Source organism: Heterodontus francisci, chromosome 7 (assembly GCF_036365525.1).
Source record: "Heterodontus francisci isolate sHetFra1 chromosome 7, sHetFra1.hap1, whole genome shotgun sequence".
Classification (NCBI taxonomy): Eukaryota; Metazoa; Chordata; class Chondrichthyes; order Heterodontiformes; family Heterodontidae; genus Heterodontus; species Heterodontus francisci.
In genome coordinates, this window is record NC_090377.1 from 2,492,347 (window position 1) to 2,511,441 (window position 19,095).

Below are 19,095 nucleotides of genomic sequence, written 5' to 3' on the forward strand. Positions count from 1 at the left end.
GCGATTACTCACTGTCTGTTCTCAGCGTGAGATTACTATCTGTCTGTTCTCAGTGTGAGATTACTCACTGTCTGTTCTCAGCGTGAGATTACTCACTCTCTGTTCTCCGTGTGAGATTACTTTCTGTATTCAGCGTGAGATTACTATCTGTCTGTTCTCAGTGTGAGATTACTCACTGTCTGTTCTCAGTGTGAGATTACTCACTGTCTGTTCTCAGTGTGAGATTACTCACTCTCTGTTCTCAGCGTGAGATTACTCACTGTCTGTTCACAGCGTGAGATTACTCACTGTCTGTTCTCAGAGTGAGATTACTATCTGTCTGTTCTCAGTGTGAGATTACTCACTGTCTGTTCTCAGCGTGAGATTACTCACTGTCTGTTCTCAGAGTGAGATTACAATCTGTCTGTTCTCAGTGTGAGATTACTCACTGTCTGTTCTCAGTGTGAGATTACTCACTGTCTGTTCACAGCGTGAGATTACTCACTCTCTGTTCTCAATGTGAGATTACTGACTGTCTGTTCTCAGTGTGAGATTACTATCTGTCTGTTCTCAGTGTGAGATTACTCACTGTCTGTTCTCAATGTGAGATTGCTCACTGTCTGTTCTCAGAGTGAGATTACTGTCTGTCTGTGCTCAGCATGAGATTACTGTCTGTTCTCAGTGTGTGATTACTGTCTGTCTGTGCTCAGCGCTAGATTACTGTCTGTTCTCAGCATGAGATTACTCACTGTCTGTTCTCAGCGTGAGATTACTCACTGTCTGTTCTCAGCGTGAGATTACTCACTGTCTGTTCTCAGTGTGAGATTACTGTCTGTTCTCAGCGTGAGATTACTATCTGTCTGTTCTCAGTGTGAGATTACTCACTGTCTGTTCTCAGCGTGAGATTACTATCTGTCTGTTCTCAGTGTGAGATTACTCACTGTCTGTTCTCAGCGTGAGATTATTATCTGTCTGTTCCAAATGTGAGATTACTCACTGTCTCTTCTCAGTCTCAGATTATTATCAGTCTGTTCTCAGTGTTAAATTACTCACTGTCTGTTCACAGTGTGAGATTACTGACTGACTGTTCACAGTGTGAGATTACTGTCTGTCTGTTCTCAGTGTGAGATTACTCACTGTCTATTCTCAGTGTGAGATTACTCACTGTCTGTTTTCAGTGTGAGATTACTCACTGTCTGTTCTCAGTGTGAGATTACTGTCTGTTCTCAGTGTGAGATTACTGACTTTCTGTTCTCAGTGTGAGATTACTCACTGTCTATTCTCATTGTGAGATTACTCACTGTCTGTTCTCCGTGTGAGATTACTGTCTGTACTCAGTGTGAGATTACTATCTGCCTGTTCTCAGTGTGAGATTACTATCTGTCTGTTCTCAGTGTGAGATTACTATCTGCCTGTTCTCAGTGTGAGATTACTATCTGCCTGTTCTCAGTGTGAGATTACTATCTGTCTGTTCTCAGTGTGAGATTACTATCTGCCTGTTCTCAGTGTGAGATTACTATCTGCCTGTTCTCAGTGTGAGATTACTATCTGTCTGTTCTCAGTGTGAGATTACTCACTGTCTGTTCTCAGTTTGAGATTACTCACTGTCTGTTCTCAGTGTGAGATTACTCTCTGTCTGAGCTCATTGTCAGAATACTGTCTGTCTGTTCTCAGCGTGAAATTACTCACTGTCTGTTCTCAGTGTGAGATTACTATCTGTCTGTTCTCAGTGTGAGATTACTCACTGTCTGTTCTCAGTGTGAGATTACTATCTGTCTGTTCACAGTGTGAGATTACTCACTCTCTGTTCTCAGCGTGAGATTACTCACTGTCTGTTCTCAGTGTGAGATTACTCTCTGTCTGAGCTCATTGTCAGAATACTATCTGTCTGTTCCCTGTGTGAGATTACTCACTGTCTGTTCACAGCGTGAGATTACTCACTGTCTGTTCTCAGCGTGAGATTACTCACTGTCTGTTATCAGTTTCAGATTATTATCTGTCTGTTCTCAGCGTGAGATTACTGTCTGTCTGTTCTCAGTGTGAGATTACTCACTGTCTGTTCACAGCGTGAGATTACTCACTCTCTGTTCTCAATGTGAGATTACTGACTGTCTGTTCTCAGCGTGAGATTACTCAATGTCTGTTGTCAGTGTGAGATTACTCGCTGTCTGTTCTCAATGTGAGATTACTCACTGTTCTCAGAGTGAGATTACTGTCTGTCTGTGCTCAGCGTGAGATTATTGTCTGTTCTCAGTGTGAGATTACTCACTGTCTGTTCACAGTGTGAGATTGCTATCTGTCTGTTCTCAGTATGAGATTACTGACTGTCTGTTCACAGTGTGAGATTACTCACTCTCTGTTCTCAGTGTGTGATTACTCACTGTCTGTTCTCAGTGTGAGATTACTCACTCTCTGTACTCAGCGTGAGATTACTCACTGTTCTCAGTGTGAGATTACTCACTGTCTGTTCTCAGTGTGAGATTACTCACTGTCTGTTCTCAGTGTGAGATTACTGTCTGTTCACAGTGTGAGATTAGTGACTTTCTGTTCTCAGTTTGAGATTACTGTCTGTTCTCAGTGTGAAATTACTCACTCTCTGTTCTCAGTGTGAGATTACTGTCTGTTCTCAGTGTGAGATTACTCACTGTCTGTTCTCAGTTTGAGATTACTCACTGTCTGTTCTCAGTGTGAGATTACTGTCTGTTCTCAGTGTGAGATTACTCACTGTCTGTTCTCAGTGTGAGATTACTATCTGTCTGTTCTCAGTATGAGATTACTGTCTGTCTGTTCTCCGTGTGAGATTACTGTCTGTACTCAGCGTGAGATTACTCACTGTCTGTTCTCAGTGTGAGATTACTGTCTGCCTGTTCTCCGTGTGAGATTACTGTCTGTACTCAGCGTGAGATTACTCACTGTATGTTCTCAGTGTGAGATTACTCACTGTCTGTTCTCAGTGTGAGATTAGTCACTGTCTGTTCTCATTGTGAGATTACTGTCTGTCTCAGCTCAGCGTGAGATTACTGTCTGTTCTCAGCATGAGATTACTCACTGTCTGTTCTCACCGTGAGATTACTCACTGTCTGTTCTCAGCGTGAGATTACTCACTATCTGTTCTCAGCGTGAGATTACTATCTGTCTGTTCTCAGCGTGAGATTACTCACTGTCTGTTCTCAGTCTCAGATTATTATCAGTCTGTTCTCAGAGTTAAATTACTCACTGTCTGATCACAGTTTGAGATTACTGACTGACTGTTCACAGTGTGAGATTACTGTCTGTCTGTTCTCAGTGTGAGATTACTCACTGTCTATTCTCAGTGTGAGATTACTCACTGTCTGTTCTCAGTGTGAGATTACTGTCTGTTCTCAGCGTGAGATTACTCACTGTCTGTTCTGAGTGTGAGATTACTCACTGTCTGTTCACAGCATGAGATTACTCACTGTCTGTTCTCAGTGTGAGATTACTGTCTGTTCTCAGCGTGAGATTATTATCTGTCTGTTCTCAATGTGAGATTACTCACTGTCTGTTCTGAGTCTCATATTATTATCAGTCTGTTCTCAGTGTTAAAGTACTCACTGTCTGTTCACAGTGTGAGATTACTATCTGTCTGTTCTCAGTTTGAGATTACTCACTGTCTGTTCACAGCATGAGATTACTCACTGTCTGTTCTCAGCGTGAGATTATTATCTGTCTGTTCTCAATGTGAGATTACTCACTGTCTGTTCTCAGTCTCATATTATTATCAGTCTGTTCTCAGTGGTAAAGTACTCACTGTCTATTCTCAGTGTGAGATTACTCACTGTCTTTTCTCATTGTGAGATTACTGTCTGTTCTCAGTGTGACCTTACTGACTTTCTGTTCTCAGTGTGAGATTACTCACTGTCTATTCTCAGTTTGAGATTACTCACTGTCTGTACTCAGCGTGAGATTACTATCTGCCTGTTCTCAGTGTGAGATTACTCACTGTCTGTTCTCAGCGTGAGATTACTCACTCTCTGTTCTCCGTGTGAGATTACTTTCTGTACTCAGCGTGAGATTACTATCTGTCTGTTCTCAGTGTGAGATTACTCACTGTCTGTTCTCAGTGTGAGATTACTCACTCTCTGTTCTCAGGGTGAGATTACTCACTGTCTGTTCACAGCGTGAGATTACTCACTGTCTGTTCTCAGAGTGAGATTACTATCTGTCTGTTCTCAGTGTGAGGTTACTCACTGTCTGTTCTCAGCGTGAGATTACTCACTGTCTGTTCTCAGAGTGAGATTACTATCTGTCTGTTCTCAGTGTGAGATTACTCACTGTCTGTTCTCAGCGTGAGATTACTATCTGTCTGTTCTCAGTGTGAGATTACTCACTGTCTGTTCTCAGCGTGAGATTACTCACTCTCTGTTCTCCGTGTGAGATTACTGTCTGTACTCAGCGTGAGATTACTATCTGTCTGTTCTCAGTGTGAGATTACTCACTGTCTGTTCTCAGTGTGAGATTACTCACTCTCTGTTCTCAGCGTGAGATTACTCACTGTCTGTTTTCAGTGTGAGATTACTCACTCTCTGTTCCCTGTGTGAGATTACTCACTGTCTGTTCACAGCGTGAGATTACTCACTGTCTGTTCTCAGTGTGAGATTACTCACTCTCTGTTCCCAGTGTGAGATTACTCACTGTCTGTTCACAGCGTGAGATTACTCACTGTCTGTTCTCAGCGTGAGATTACTCACTGTCTGTTATCAGTTTCAGATTATTATCTGTCTGTTCTCAGTGTGAGATTACTATCTGTCTGTTCTCAGTATGGGATTACTGACTGACTGTTCACAGTGTGAGATTACTGTCTGTCTGTTCTAAGTGTGAGATTACTCACTGTCTGTTCACAGCGTGAGATTACTCACTCTCTGTTCTCAGTGTGAGATTACTGTCTGTCTGTGCTCAGCGCGAGATTACTGTCTGTTCTCAGCATGAGATTACTCACTGTCTGTTCTCAGCGTGAGATTACTCACTGTCTGTTCTCAGCGTGAGATTACTCACTGTCTGTTCTCAGTGTGAGATTACTGTCTGTTCTCAGCGTGAGATTACTATCTGTCTGTTCTCAGTGTGAGATTACTCACTGTCTGTTCTCAGCGTGAGATTACTATCTGTCTGTTCTCAGTGTGAGATTACTCACTGTCTGTTCTCAGCGTGAGATTATTATCTGTCTGTTCCAAATGTGAGATTACTCACTGTCTCTTCTCAGTCTCAGATTATTATCAGTCTGTTCTCAGTGTTAAATTACTCACTATCTGTTCACAGTGTGAGATTACTGACTGACTGTTCACAGTGTGAGATTACTGTCTGTCTGTTCTCAGTGTGCGTTTACTCACTGTCTATTCTCAGTGTGAGATTACTCACTGTCTGTTCTCAGTGTGAGATTACTCACTGTCTGTTCTCAGTGTGAGATTACTGTCTGTTCTCAGTGTGAGATTACTGACTTTCTGTTCTCAGTGTGAGATTACTCACTGTCTATTCTCATTGTGAGATTACTCACTGTCTGTTCTCCGTGTGAGATTACTGTCTGTACTCAGTGTGAGATTACTATCTCCCTGTTCTCAGTGTGAGATTACTATCTGTCTGTTCTCAGTGTGAGATTACTATCTGCCTGTTCTCAGTGTGAGATTACTATCTGCCTGTTCTCAGTGTGAGATTACTATCTGCCTGTTCTCAGTGTGAGATTACTATCTGCCTGTTCTCAGTGTGAGATTACTATCTGTCTGTTCTCAGTGTGAGATTACTCACTGTCTGTTCTCAGTTTGAGATTACTCACTGTCTGTTCTCAGTGTGAGATTACTCTCTGTCTGAGCTCATTGTCAGAATACTATCTTTCTGTTCTCAGCGTGAAATTACTCACTGTCTGTTCTCAGTGTGAGATTACTATCTGTCTGTTCTCAGTGTGAGATTACTCACTGTCTGTTCTCAGTGTGAGATTACTATCTGTCTGTTCTCAGTGTGAGATTACTCACTCTCTGTTCTCAGCGTGAGATTACTCACTCTCTGTTCTCAGTGTGAGATTACTCTCTGTCTGAGCTCATTGTCAGAATACTATCTGTCTGTTCCCTGTGTGAGATTACTCACTGTCTGTTCACAGCGTGAGATTACTCACTGTCTGTTCTCAGCGTGAGATTACTCACTGTCTGTTATCAGTTTCAGATTATTATCTGTCTGTTCTCAGCGTGAGATTACTGTCTGTCTGTTCTCAGTGTGAGATTACTCACTGTCTGTTCACAGCGTGAGATTACTCACTCTCTGTTCTCAATGTGAGATTACTGACTGTCTGTTCTCAGCGTGAGATTACTCAATGTCTGTTGTCAGTGTGAGATTACTCGCTGTCTGTTCTCAATGTGAGATTACTCACTGTCTGTTCTCAGAGTGAGATTACTGTCTGTCTGTGCTCAGCGTGAGATTACTGTCTGTTCTCAGTGTGAGATTACTCACTGTCTGTTCACAGTGTGAGATTGCTATCTGTCTGTTCTCAGTATGAGATTACTGACTGTCTGTTCACAGTGTGAGATTACTCACTCTCTGTTCTCAGTGTGTGATTCCTCACTGTCTGTTCTCAGTGTGAGATTACTCACTCTCTGTACTCAGCGTGAGATTACTCACTGTTCTCAGTGTGAGATTACTCACTGTCTGTTCTCAGTGTGAGATTACTCACTGTCTGTTCTCAGTGTGAGATTACTGTCTGTTCACAGTGTGAGATTAGTGACTTTCTGTTCTCAGTGTGAGATTACTGTCTGTTCTCAGTGTGAAATTACTCACTCTCTGTTCTCAGTGTGAGATTACTGTCTGTTCTCAGTGTGAGATTACTCACTGTCTGTTCTCAGTTTGAGATTACTCACTGTCTGTTCTCAGTGTGAGATTACTGTCTGTTCTCAGTGTGAGATTACTCACTGTCTGTTCTCAGTGTGAGATTACTATCTGTCTGTTCTCAGTATGAGATTACTGTCTGTCTGTTCTCCGTGTGAGATTACTGTCTGTACTCAGCGTGAGATTACTCACTGTCTGTTCTCAGTGTGAGATTACTGTCTGCCTGTTCTCCGTGTGAGATTACTGTCTGTACTCAGCGTGAGATTACTCACTGTATGTTCTCAGTGTGAGATTACTCACTGTCTGTTCTCAGTGTGAGATTAGTCACTGTCTGTTCTCAGTATGAGATTACTGTCTGTCTCAGCTCAGCGTGAGATTACTGTCTGTTCTCAGCATGAGATTACTCACTGTCTGTTCTCACCGTGAGATTACTCACTGTCTGTTCTCAGCGTGAGATTACTCACTATCTGTTCTCAGCGTGAGATTACTATCTGTCTGTTCTCAGCGTGAGATTACTCACTGTCTGTTCTCAGTCTCAGATTATTATCAGTCTGTTCTCAGTGTTAAATTACTCACTGTCTGATCACAGTTTGAGATTACTGACTGACTGTTCACAGTGTGAGATTACTGTCTGTCTGTTCTCAGTGTGAGATTACTCACTGTCTATTCTCAGTGTGAGATTACTCACTGTCAGTTCTCAGTGTGAGATTACTGTCTGTTCTCAGCGTGAGATTACTCACTGTCTGTTCTCAGTGTGAGATTACTCACTGTCTGTTCACAGCATGAGATTACTCACTGTCTGTTCTCAGTGTGAGATTACTGTCTGTTCTCAGCGTGAGATTATTATCTGTCTGTTCTCAATGTGAGATTACTCACTGTCTGTTCTGAGTCTCATATTATTATCAGTCTGTTCTCAGTGTTAAAGTACTCACTGTCTGTTCACAGTGTGAGATTACTATCTGTCTGTTCTCAGTGTGAGATTACTCACTGTCTGTTCACAGCATGAGATTACTCACTGTCTGTTCTCAGCGTGAGATTATTATCTGTCTGTTCTCAATGTGAGATTACTCACTGTCTGTCCTCAGTCTCATATTATTATCAGTCTGTTCTCAGTGGTAAAGTACTCACTGTCTATTCTCAGTGTGAGATTACTCACTGTCTTTTCTCATTGTGAGATTACTGTCTGTTCTCAGTGTGACCTTACTGACTTTCTGTTCTCAGTGTGAGATTACTCACTGTCTATTCTCAGTGTGAGATTACTCACTGTCTGTACTCAGCGTGAGATTACTATCTGCCTGTTCTCAGTGTGAGATTACTCACTGTCTGTTCTCAGCGTGAGATTACTCACTCTCTGTTCTCCGTGTGAGATTACTTTCTGTACTCAGCGTGAGATTACTATCTGTCTGTTCTCAGTGTGAGATTACTCACTGTCTGTTCTCAGTGTGAGATTACTCACTCTCTGTTCTCAGGGTGAGATTACTCACTGTCTGTTCACAGCGTGAGATTACTCACTGTCTGTTCTCAGAGTGAGATTACTATCTGTCTGTTCTCAGTGTGAGGTTACTCACTGTCTGTTCTCAGCGTGAGATTACTCACTGTCTGTTCTCAGAGTGAGATTACTATCTGTCTGTTCTCAGTGTGAGATTACTCACTGTCTGTTCTCAGCGTGAGATTACTATCTGTCTGTTCTCAGTGTGAGATTACTCACTGTCTGTTCTCAGCGTGAGATTACTCACTCTCTGTTCTCCGTGTGAGATTACTGTCTGTACTCGGCGTGAGATTACTATCTGTCTGTTCTCAGTGTGAGATTAATCACTGTCTGTTCTCAGCGTGAGATTACTCACTGTCTGTTATCAGTTTCAGATTATTATCTGTCTGTTCTCAGTGTGAGATTACTGACTGTCTGTTCTCAGTGTGAGATTACTGTCTGTTCTCAGTGTGAGATTACTCAATGTCTGTTCTCAGTGTGAGATTACTCACTCTCTGTTCTCAGTGTGAGATTACTGACTGTCTGTACTCAGCGTGAGATTCCTGTCTGTTCTCAGTGTGAGATTACTCAATGTCTGTTCTCAGTGTGAGATTACTCACTGTCTATTCTCAGCGTGAGATTACTCACTGTCTGTTCTCAGAGTGAGATTACTCACTGTCTGTTCTCAGTGTGAGATTACTGACTGTCTGTTCTCAGTGTGAGATTACTGTCTGTTCTCAGTGTGAGATTACTCAATGTCTGTTCTCAGTGTGAGATTACTCACTGTCTATTCTCAGCGTGAGATTACTCACTGTCTGTTCTCAGAGTGAGATTACTCACTGTCTGTTCTCAGTGTGAGATTACTCACTGTCTGTTCTCAGTGTGAGATTGTTCACTGTCGATTCTCAGCGTGAGATTACTCACTGTCAATTCTCAGTGTGAGATTACTCACTGTCTATTCTCAGCGTGAGATTACTCACTGTCTGTTCTCAGAGTGAGATTACTCACTGTCTATTCTCAGCGTGAGATTATTATCTGTCTGTTCTCAATGTGAGATTACTCACTGTCTGTTCTCAGTCTCATATTATTATCAGTCTGTTCTCAGTGTTAAAGTACTCACTGTCTATTCTCAGTGTGAGATTACTCACTGTCTGTTCGCATTGTGAGATTACTGTCTGTTCTCAGTGTGAGCTTACTGACTTTCTGTTCTCAGTGTTAGATTATTCACTGTCTATTCTCAGTGTGAGATTACTCACTGTCTGTTCTCAGTGTGAGATTACTGTCTGTTCTCAGTGTGAGATTACTGACTTTCTGTTCTCAGTTTGAGATTACTCACTGTCTTTTCTAAGTGTGAGATTACTGACTTTCTGTTCGCAGTGTGAGATTGCTCACTGTCTATTCTCATTGTGAGATTACTCACTGTCTGTTCTCCGTGTGAGATTACTGTCTGTACTCAGCGTGAGATTACTATCTGTCTGTTCTCAGTGTGAGATTACTATCTGTCTGTTCTCAGTGTGAGATTACTGACTCTCTGTTCTCAGCGTGAGATTACTCACTGTCTGTTCTCAGTGTGAGATTACTCTCTGTCTGAGCTCATTGTCAGATTACTATCTGTCTGTTCTCTGTGAGAGATTACTCACTGTCTGTTCACAGCGTGAAATTACTCACTGTCTGTTCTCAGTGTGAGATTACTGACTGTCTGTTCTCGGTATGAGATTACTCACTCTCTGTTCTCAGTGTGAGATTACTGACTGTCTGTTCTCAGTGTGAGATTACTGTCTGTATTCTGCGTGATATTACTCAATGTCTGTTCTCAGTGTGAGATTACACACTGTCTGTTCTCAGTGTGAGATTACTGACTGTCTGTTCTCAGTGTGAGATTACTCAATGTCTGTTCTCAGTGTGAGATTACTCAATGTCTGTTCTCAGTGTGAGATTACTCACTGTCTGTTCTCAGTGTGAGATTACTCACTGTCAATTCTCAGTGTGAGATTACTCACTGTCTATTCTCAGCGTGAGATTACTCACTGTCTGTTCTCAGAGAGAGATTACTCACTGTCTGTTCTCAGTGTGAGATTGCTCACTGTCTATTCTCAGTGTGAGATTACTCACTGTCTATTCTCAGCGTGAGATTACTCACTGTCTGTTCTCAGAGTGAGATTACTCACTGTCTATTCTCAGCGTGAGATTACTCACTGTCTGTTGTCAGTGTGAGATTACTGACTGTCTGTTCTCAGTGTGAGATTACTGTCTGTACTCAGTGTGAGATTACTCAATGTCTGTTCTCAGTGTGAGATTACTCACTGTCTGTTCTCAGTGTGAGATTACTCACTGGCTGTTCTCAGTGTGTGATTACTCACGGTCAATTCTCAGTGTGAGATTACTCACTGTCTATTCTCAGCGTGAGATTACTCAATGTCTGTTCTCAGAGTGAGATTACTCACTGTCTGTTCTCAGTGTGAGATTACTCACTGTCTGTTCTCAGCGTGAGATTACTCACTGTCTGTTCTCAGAGTGAGATTACTATCTGTCTGTTCTCAGTGTGAGATTACTCACTGTCTGTTCTCAGCGTGCGATTACTCACTGTCTGTTCTCAGCGTGAGATTACTATCTGTCTGTTCTCGGTGTGAGATTACTCACTGTCTGTTCTCAGCGTGAGATTACTCACTCTCTGTTCTCTGTGTGAGATTACTTTCTGTACTCAGCGTGAGTTTACTATCTGTCTGTTCTCAGTGTGAGATTACTCACTGTCTGTTCTCAGTGTGAGATTACTCACTCTCTGTTCTCAGCGTGAGATTACTCACTGTCTGTTCACAGCGTGAGATTACTCACTGTCTCTTCTCAGAGTGAGATTACTCACTGTCTGTTCTCAGCGTGAGATTACTCACTGTCTGTTCTCAGAGTGAGATTACAATCTGTCTGTTCTCAGTGTGAGATTACTCACTGTCTGTTCTCAGCGTGAGATTACTATCTGTCTGTTCTCAGTGTGAGATTACTCACTGTCTGTTCTCAGCGTGAGATTACTCACTGTCTGTTCTCAGAGTGAGATTACAATCTGTCTGTTCTCAGTGTGAGATTACTCACTGTCTGTTCTCAGCGTGAGATTACTATCTGTCTGTTCTCAGTGTGAGATTACTCAATGTCTGTTCTCAGCGTGAGATTACTCACTGTCTGTTATCAGTTTCAGATTATTATCTGTCTGTTCTCAGTGTGAGATTACTCACTGTCTGTTCTCAGCGTGAGATTACTCACTGTCTGTTCTCAGAGTGAGATTACTATCTGTCTGTTCTCAGTGTGAGATTACTCACTGTCTGTTCTCAGCGTGCGATTACTCACTGTCTGTTCTCAGCGTGAGATTACTATCTGTCTGTTCTCAGTGTGAGATTACTCACTGTCTGTTCTCAGCGTGAGATTACTCACTCTCTGTTCTCTGTGTGAGATTACTTTCTGTACTCAGCGTGAGATTACTATCTGTCTGTTCTCAGTGTGAGATTACTCACTGTCTGTTCTCAGTGTGAGATTACTCACTCTCTGTTCTCAGCGTGAGATTACTCACTGTCTGTTCACAGCGTGAGATTACTCACTGTCTGTTCTCAGAGTGAGATTACTCACTGTCTGTTCTCAGCGTGAGATTACTCACTGTCTGTTCTCAGAGTGAGATTACAATCTGTCTGTTCACAGTGTGAGATTACTCACTGTCTGTTCTCAGCGTGAGATTACTATCTGTCTGTTCTCAGTGTGAGATTACTCACTGTCTGTTCTCAGCGTGAGATTACTCACTGTCTGTTCTCTGAGTGAGATTACAATCTGTCTGTTCTCAGTGTGAGATTACTCACTGTCTGTTCTCAGCGTGAGATTACTATCTGTCTGTTCTCAGTGTGAGATAACTCAATGTCTGTTCTCAGCGTGAGATTACTCACTGTCTGTTATCAGTTTCAGATTATTATCTGTCTGTTCTCAGTGTGAGATTACTATCTGTCTGTTCTCAGTATGGGATTACTGACTGTCTGTTCACAGTGTGAGATTACTGTCTGTCTGTTCACAGCGTGAGATTACTGACTGTCTGTTCTCAGTGTGAGATTACTGACTGTCTGTTCTCAGTGTGAGATTACTCAATGTCTGCTCTCAGTGTGAGATTACTCACTGTCTGTTCACAGCGTGAGATTACTGACTGTCTGTTCTCAGTGTGAGATTACTGACTGTCTGTTCTCAGTGTGAGATTACTCAATGTCTGTTCTCAGTGTGAGATTACTCACTGTCTGTTCTCAATGTGAGATTACTCACTGTCTGTTCTCAGAGTGAGATTACTGTCTGTCTGTGCTCAGCGTGAGATTACTGTCTGTTCTCAGTGTGAGATTACTGTCTGTCTGTGCTCAGCGTGAGATTACTGTCTGTTCTCAGCATGAGATTACTCACTGTCTGTTCTCAGCGTGAGATTACTCACTGTCTGTTCTCAGCGTGAGATTACTCACTGTCTGTTCTCAACGTGAGATTACTATCTGTCTGTTCTCAGCGTGAGATTACTCACTGTCTGTTCTCAGCGTGAGATTACTCACTGTCTGTTCTCAGCGTGAGATTACTGTCTGTCTGTTCTCAGTGTGAGATTACTCACTGTCTATTCTCAGTGTGAGATTACTCAATGTCTGTTCTCAGTGTGAGATTACTGTCTGTTCTCAGCGTGAGATTACTATCTGTCTGTTCTCAGTGTGAGATTACTCACTGTCTATTCTCAGTGTGAGATTACTCACTGTCTGTTCTCAGTGTGAGATTACTGTCTGTTCTCAGCGTGAGATTATTATCTGTCTGTTCCAAATGTGAGATTACTCACTGTCTGTTCTCAGTCTCAGATTATTATCAGTCTGTTCTCAGTGTTAAATTACTCACTGTCAGTTCACAGTGTGAGATTACTGACTGACTGTTCACAGTGTGAGATTACTGTCTGTCTGTTCTCAGTGTGAGATTACTCACTGTCTGTTCTCAGTGTGAGAATACTCAATGTCTGTTCTCAGTGTGAGATTACTCACTGTCTGTTCTCAGTGTGAGATTACTATCTGTCTGTTCTCAGTATGGGATTACTCACTGTCTATTCTCAGTGTGAGATTACTCACTGTCTGTTCTCAGTGTGAGATTACTCACTGTCTGTTCTCAGTGTGAGTTTACTGTCTGTTCACAGTGTGAGATTACTCACTGTCTGTTCTCAGTGTGAGATTACTCACTGTCTGTTCTCAGTGTGAGTTTACTGTCTGTTCACAGTGTGAGATTACTCACTGTCTGTTCTCAGCGTGAGATTACTATCTGTCTATTCTCAGTGTGAGATTACTCACTGTCTGTTCTCAGTGTGAGTTTACTGTCTGTTCACAGTGTGAGATTACTCACTGTCTGTTCTCAGTGTGAGATTACTCACTGTCTGTTCTCAGTGTGAGTTTACTGTCTGTTCTCAGCGTGAGATTACTCACTGTCTGTTCTCAGCGTGAGATTATTATCTGTCTGTTCCAAATGTGAGATTACTCACTGTCTGTTCTCAGTCTCAGATTATTATCAGTCTGTTCTCAGTGTTAAATTACTCACTGTCTGTTCACAGTGTGAGATTACTGACTGACTGTTCACAGTGTGAGATTACTGTCTGTCTGTTCTCAGTGTGAGATTACTCACTGTCTGTTCTCAGTGTGAGATTACTCACTGTCTATTCTCAGTGTGAGATTACTCACTGTCTGTTCTCAGAGTGAGATTACTATCTGTCTATTCTCAGTGTGAGATTACTGTCTGTTCTCAGCGTGGGATTACTCACTGTCTGTTCTCAGCGTGCGATTACTCACTGTCTGTTCTCAGCGTGAGATTACTATCTGTCTGTTCTCAGTATGAGATTACTCACTGTCTGTTCTCAGTGTGAGATTACTCACTCTCTGTTCTCAGCGTGAGATTACTCACTGTCTGTTCTCAGTGTGAGATTACTCTCTGTCTGAGCTCATTGTCAGAATACTATCTGTCTGTTCTCTGTGTGAGATTACTCACTGTCTGTTCACAGCGTGAGATTACTCACTGTCTGTTCTCAGCGTGAGATTACTCACTGTCTGTTATCAGTTTCAGATTATTATCTGTCTGTTCTCAGAGTGAGATTACTGTCTGTCTATGCTCAGCGTGAGATTACTGTCTGTTCTCAGTGTGAGATTACTGTCTGTCTGTGCTCAGCGTGAGATTACTGTATGTTCTCAGCATGAGATTACTCACTGTCTGTTCTCAGCGTGAGATTACTCAATGTCTGTTCTCAGCGTGAGATTACTCACTGTCTGTTCTCAGCGTGAGATTACTATCTGTCTGTTCTCAGCGTGAGATTACTCACTGTCTGTTCTCAGTCTCAGATTATTATCAGTCTGTTCTCAGTGTTAAATTACTCACTGTCTGTTCACAGTTTGAGATTACTGACTGACTGTTCACAGTGTGAGATTACTGTCTGTCTGTTCTCAGTGTGAGATTACTCACTGTCTATTCTCAGTGTGAGATTACTCACTGTCTGTTCTCAGTGTGAGATTACTGTCTGTTCTCAGCGTGAGATTACTATCTGTCTGTTCTCAGTGTGAGATTACTCACTGTCTGTTCACAGCATGAGATTACTCACTGTCTGTTCTCAGTCTCAGATTATTATCAGTCTGTTCTCAGTGTTAAATTACTCACTGTCTGTTCACAGTGTGAGATTACTGTCTGTCTGTTCTCAGTGTGAGATTACTCACTGTCTATTCTCAGTCTGTGATTACTCACTGTCTGTTCTCAGTGTGAGATTACTGTCTGTTCTCAGTGTGAGATTACTGACTGTCATTTCTCAGTGTGAGATTACTGACTTTCTGTTCTCAGTGTGAGATTACTCACTGTCTATTCTCATTGTGAGATTACTCACTGTCTGTTCTCCGTGTGAGATTACTGTCTGTACTCAGTGTGAAATTACTATCTGCCTGTTCTCAGTGTGAGATTACTATCTGTCTGTTCTCAGTGTGAGATTACTCACTTTCTGTTCTCAGCGTGAGATTACTCACTGTCTGTTCTCAGTGTGAGATTACTCTCTGTCTGAGCTCATTGTCAGAATACTATCTGTCTGTTCTCAGCGTGAAATTACTCACTGTCTGTTCTCAGTGTGAGATTACTATCTGTCTGTTCTCAGTGTGAGATTACTGACTGTCTGTTCTCGGTATGAGATTACTCACTCTCTGTTCTCAGTGTGAGATTACTGACTGTCTGTTCTCAGTGTGAGATTACTGTCTGTACTCAGCGTGAGATTACTCACTGTCTGTTCTCAGTGTGAGATTACTCACTGTCTGTTCTCAGTGTGAGATTACTCAATGTCTGTTCTCAGTGTGAGATTACTCACTGTCTGTTCTCAGTGTGTGATTACTCACTGTCTATTCTCAGTGTGAGATTACTCAATGTCTGTTCTCAGTGTGAGATTACTCACTGTCTGTTCTCAGTGTGAGATTACTCACTGTCTGTTCTCAGAGTGAGATTACTCACTGTCTGTTCTCAGCGTGCGATTACTCACTGTCCGTTCTCAGCGTGAGATTACTATCTGTCTGTTCTCAGTGTGAGATTACTCACTGTCTGTACTCAGCGTGAGATTACCATCTGTCTGTTCTCAGTCTGAGATTACTCACTGTCTGTTCTCAGTGTGAGATTACTCTCTGTCTGAGCTCATTGTCAGAATACTATCTGTCTGTTCTCAGCGTGAAATTACTCACTGTCTGTTCTCAGTGAGAGATTACTATCTGTCTGTTCTCAGTGTGAGATTACTGACTGTCTGTTCTCGGCATGAGATTACTCACTCTCTGTTCTCAGTGTGAGATTACTGACTGTCTGTTCTCAGTGTGAGATTACTGTCTGTACTCAGCGTGAGATTACTCACTGTCTGTTCTCAGTGTGAGATTACTCACTGTCTGTTCTCAGTGTGAGATTACTCACTGTCTGTTCTCAGTGTGAGATTACTCACTGTCTGTTCTCAGTGTGTGATTACTCACTGTCTATTCTCAGTGTGAGATTACTCAATGTCTGTTCTCAGTGTGAGATTACTCACTGTCTGTTCTCAGTGTGAGATTACTCACTGTCTGTTCTCAGTGTGAGATTACTCACTGTCTGTTCTCAGAGTGAGATTACTCACTGTCTGTTCTCAGCGTGCGATTACTCACTGTCTGTTCTCAGCGTGAGATTACTATCTGTCTGTTCTCAGTGTGAGATTACTCACTGTCTGTACTCAGCGTGAGATTACTATCTGTCTGTTCTCAGTCTGAGATTACTCACTGTCTGTTCTCAGTGTGAGATTACTCACTCTCTGTTCTCAGCGTGAGATTACTCACTGTCTGTTCTCAGTGTGAGATTACTCTCTATCTGAGCTCATTGTCAGAATACTATCTGTCTGTTCTCTGTGTGAGATTACTCACTATCTGTTCACAGCGTGAGATTACTCACTGTCTGTTCTCAGCGTGAGATTACTCACTGTCTGTTATCTGTTTCAGATTATTATCTGTCTATTCTCAGTGTGAGATTACTATCTGTCTGTTCTCAGTATGGGATTACTGACTGTCTGTTCACAGTGTGAGATTACTGTCTGTCTGTTCTCAGTGTGAGATTACTCACTGTCTGTTCACAGCGTGAGATTACTCAATGTCTGTTCTCAGTGTGAGATTACTCACTGTCTGTTCTCAGAGTGAGATTACTGTCTGTCTGTGCTCAGCGTGAGATTACTGTCTGTCCTCAGTGTGAGATTACTGTCTGTCTGTGCTCAGCGTGAGATTACTGTCTGTTCTCAGCGTGAGATTACTCACTGTCTGTTCTCAGCGTGAGATTACTCACTGTCTGTTCTCAGCGTGAGATTACTATCTGTCTGTTCTCAGCGTGAGATTACTCACTGTCTGTTCTCAGTCTCAGATTATTATCCGTCTGTTCTCAGTGTTACATTACTCACTGTCCGTTCACAGTGTGAGATTACTGTCTGTCTGTTCACAGTTTGAGATTACTGACTGACTGTTCACAGTGTGAGATTACTGACTGTCTGTTCTCAGTGTGAGATTACTCACTGTCTATTCTCAGTGTGAGATTACTCACTGTCTGTTCTCAGTGTGAGATTACTCACTGTCTGTTCTCAGTGTGAGATTACTATCTGTCTGTTCTCAGTGTGAGATTACTCACTGTCTGTTCACAGCATGAGATTACTCACTGTCTGTTCTCAGCGTGAGATTATTATCTGTCTGTTCTCAATGTGAGATTACTCACTGTCTGTTCTCAGTCTCAGATTATTATCAGTCTGTTCTCAGTGTCAAATTGCTCACTGTCTGTTCAGAGTGTGAGATTACTGACTGACTGTTCACAGTGTGAGATTACTGTCTGTCTGTTCTCAGTGTGAGATTACTCACTGTCTGTTCTCAGTGTGAGATTACTCACTGTCTGTTCTCATTGTGAGATTACTGTCTGTTCTCACTGTGAGATTACTGACTTTCTGTTCTCAGTGTGAGATTACTCACTGTCTATTCTCAGTGTGATATTACTCACTGTCTGTTCTCAGTGTGAGATTACTTTCTGTTCTCAATGTGAGATTACTGACTTTCTGTTCTCAGTGTGAGATTACTCACTGTCTTTTCTCAGTGTGAGATTACTGACTTTCTGTTCCCAGTGTGAGATTACTCACTGTCTATTCTCATTGTGAGATTACTCAATGTCTGTTCTCAGTGTGAGATTACTCACTGTCTGTTCTCAGCGTGAGATTACTCACTGTCTGTTCTCAGAGTGAGATTACTATCTGTCTGTTCTCAGTGTGAGATTACTCACTGTCTGTTCTCAGTGTGCGATTACTCACTGTCTGTTCTCAGCGTGAGATTACTATCTGTCTGTTCTCAGCGTGAGATTACTCACTGTCTGCTCTCAGTGTGAGATTACTGTCTGTCTGTTCTCAGTGTGAGATTACTCTCTGTCTGTTCTCAGCGTGAGATTACTATCTGTCTGTTCTCAGTGTGAGACTACTCACTGTCTTTTCTCAGTGTGAGATTACTGACTTTCTGTTCTCATTGTGAGATTACTCACTGTCTATTCTCATTGTGGGATTTCTCACTGTCTGTTCTCCGTGTGAGATTACTGTCTGTACTCAGCGTGAGATTACTATCTGCCTGTTCTCAGTGTGAGATTACTATCTGTCTGTTCTCAGTGTGAGATTACTCACTGTCTGTTCTCAGTGTGAGATTACTCTCTGTCTGAACTCATTGTCAGAATACTATCTGTCTGTTCTCAGCGTGAAATTACTCACTGTCTGTTCTCAGTGTGAGATTACTATCTGTCTGTTCTCAGTGTGAGATTACTGACTGTCTGTTCTCGGTATGAGATTACTCACTCTCTGTTCTCAGTGTGAGATTACTGACTGTCTGTTCTCAGTGTGAGATTACTGTCTGTACTCAGCCTGAGATTACTCACTGTCTGTACTCAGCCTGAGATTACTCACTGTCTGTTCTCAGTGTGAGATTACTCACTGTCTGCTCTCAGTGTGAGATTACTCAATGTCTGTTCTCAGTGTGAGATTACTCACTGTCTGTTCTCAGTGTGAAATTACTCACTGTCTATTCTCAGTGTGAGATTACTCAATGTCTGTTCTCAGTGTGAGATTACTCACTGTCTGTTCTCAGTGTGAGATTACTCACTGTCTGTTCTCAGCGTGAGATTACTCACTGTCTGTTCTCAGAGTGAGATTACTCACTGTCTGTTCTCAGCGTGCGATTACTCACTGTCTGTTCTCAGCGTGAGATTACTATCTGTCTGTTCTCAGTGTGAGATTACTCACTGTCTGTTCTCAGCGTGCG